A 2,729-nucleotide genomic window follows, 5' to 3' on the forward strand; every position below is an offset into this window, starting at 1 on the left:
GTCTGTCTTCATCTGGAAGCTCATCTGAAACCTGTCCACTGTGGGTGGCCCTGCTGGTATTTTTTTGGCATAGCTTCCAGAATCACAGCAACACAAAATCCACCACAGTTTGACATACTGGCAGTCAAATATTACAATGAAATGTGCAAAGATCTGGAGTTAGAAAACAAATAGGGAAGAACACGCTCAGCATTTAAGCTGGGGGAACTGAAGAAAAAAAATTCAAGCCTCAAGTTTCATTATTGAAGGATTCTCTGGGCAAATTATTGTATGATGCAGAAAGTATAAAAAGAAGATGGAAGGAATACACAGAGTTACTATACCAAAAATAAATGGTTAATGTTCTACCATTTCAAGAGGTAGCATATGATCAAGAGCCAATGATACTGAAGGAAGAAGTTCAAGATGCATTGAAGGAATTGGCAAAGAACGAGGCACCAGGAATTGATGGAATGCAAATTTAAATCTTTCAAGAAAGTAAGGCAGCACAGGAGGCACTCACTCATCTATGCCAAGAAATTTGGAAGACAATTATCTGGCCAACTGATTGGAAGAGATCTATATTTGTGCCCATTCCAAAGAGAGATGACTCAGTGGAATAGAGAAATAATCGGACAATCTATTTGATATCCCATGCAAGTAAAGTTTTACTAAAGGTAATACAGAAGTGGCTGCAAGCAAACATTGATAGAAAACTTCCAGAGGTTCAAACTGGATTCAGAAGAGGATATGGAATGAGGGCTATCTTTGCTGGCATCAGATGGATCTTGGATCAATGCAGAGAATACCAGAAAGATGTTTACCTGTGCTTTATTAACTACACAAAGGCCTTTGATTGTATGGATCATGAGAAGCTATGAACAACATTGCAAAGTATGAGTATTCCAGAACACTTAATTGTGCTCATGAGAAATCTGTACATGGACCAAGAGACAGTTGTTCGAACAGAACATAGTAACACTGAATGGTTTAAAATTAGGAAAGGTGTGCCAGAGGGTTATATTCTTTCACCATACTTATTCAACCTGTATGCTGAGCAAATAATCTGAAAAACTGGGTTATATGAAGAAAAACATGGCATCAGCATTGAAGGAAGACTCATTAACAACCTGTGATATGCAAATGATACAACCTTGCTTGCTGAAAGTGAAGTGGACTTAAATGTTTACGGATGAAGATCAAAGACCATAGCTTTCAGTATGGATTGCATCTCAATGTAAAGAAAACAAAAATCCTCACCCCTGGACCAATATGGAAGTTGTCAAAGACTTCATTTTTCTTGGATCAACCATCAACACTCATAGAAGCAGCAGTTAAGAAATCAAACAATATATTGCATTAGGCAAATCTGCTGCACAAGACCTTTTAAAAGTGTTGAAGAGCAAAGATATCAGCTTGAAGACTAAGGTGTGCTTGACCCACACCATGGTATTTTCAATAACCTGATATGCATGTGAAAGCTAGACAGTGAATAAGGAAGACCGTAGAAGAATTGATGCATCTGAGTTATGGTGTTGGTGGAGAATATGAAAGTACCATGGGCTGCCAAAATAACAAACAGATCTGTGTTGGAAGAAGTACAGCCAGAGTGCTTCTTGGAGGCCATGATCACCAGATTTCATCTCTCATACTTCAGTCATATTGTCAGGAGGGACCAGTCACTGGAGAGGGATATCATGTTTGGTAAGGTGGAGGGTCAGAAAAAAAGAGGAAGACCCCAGCGAGATGGATTGGCAAAGTAGCATCATCAATGGGTTCAAGCGTGGCAACAATTGTAAGGTTAACCCAGAACCATGCAGTGTTTCATTCTGTTGTGCATAGGGCCACTATTAGTCCATACCAACTTAATGGCACCTAACAACAACAACAACAAAACTGTTATTTAAAACAACTTCATATCTGAAAATCAAAATTGTCTGTTAGTTTGTTAAACTGTGGAGGCCTGAGTATTGCTGTGATGCTGGAAGCAATGTTTGAAGTACCATATGGCCACCATTGGTGAGTAGATTTCAATGAAGTTCCTAGACTCAGACTAGAAAGAAGTAGAGACAGACTACTTCTGAATGTTTAGCCATGGAAAACCTTACGAATAGCAACAGAACACTTTCAAATGTTCTGCTGGAAGATGAAAACCTTATGAATATTGTCAGATATGGTGCCAGAAGATTAACCCTTCAGGTTGGAAGGCACTCAAAATATAACTGGGCAGAGCAACCTCTCAAAGTAGAGTTAACCAAGTGATATGAATTGAGTGAAATTTTCAGTACTTTCATTTGCTGATAGGACACAACTCAAAATGAGAAGAAATAACTACAAATATCCATTAATAATCAGAACCTGAGCGTACAATATTAAACATCTTTATCTTCATTTTTTACTAATTCTTTCTGATACAGTAAATCTATTCTTCTTTTGATACTTCCTGCTTTGTCCAATATTTTTCCCTTCAAAATTGCAACTCAAAGCTTAAACTTTTTCTTTAATTCTCTCAGCTTGAAAAATGTTGAACATATTCTTCCGTTTTGGTTTTCTAACGAGTTCTTTGTACATTTCATTATAATACTTTACTTTGTCTTCTGGAGCTTCCCTTTGAAGTCTTCTGTTCAATTATTTTACTCCGTCATTTCCTGTATTTGCTTTAGCTACCTTATGTTCAAGATCAAATTTCATAGACTCTGACATTCAATTTGGTATCTTCGCCTTTCCTGCCTTTTTTTATGACCTTTTGC

This window comes from Chrysochloris asiatica, unplaced genomic scaffold, assembly GCF_000296735.1.
Source record: "Chrysochloris asiatica unplaced genomic scaffold, ChrAsi1.0 scaffold01801, whole genome shotgun sequence".
Lineage (NCBI taxonomy): Eukaryota > Metazoa > Chordata > Mammalia > Afrosoricida > Chrysochloridae > Chrysochloris > Chrysochloris asiatica.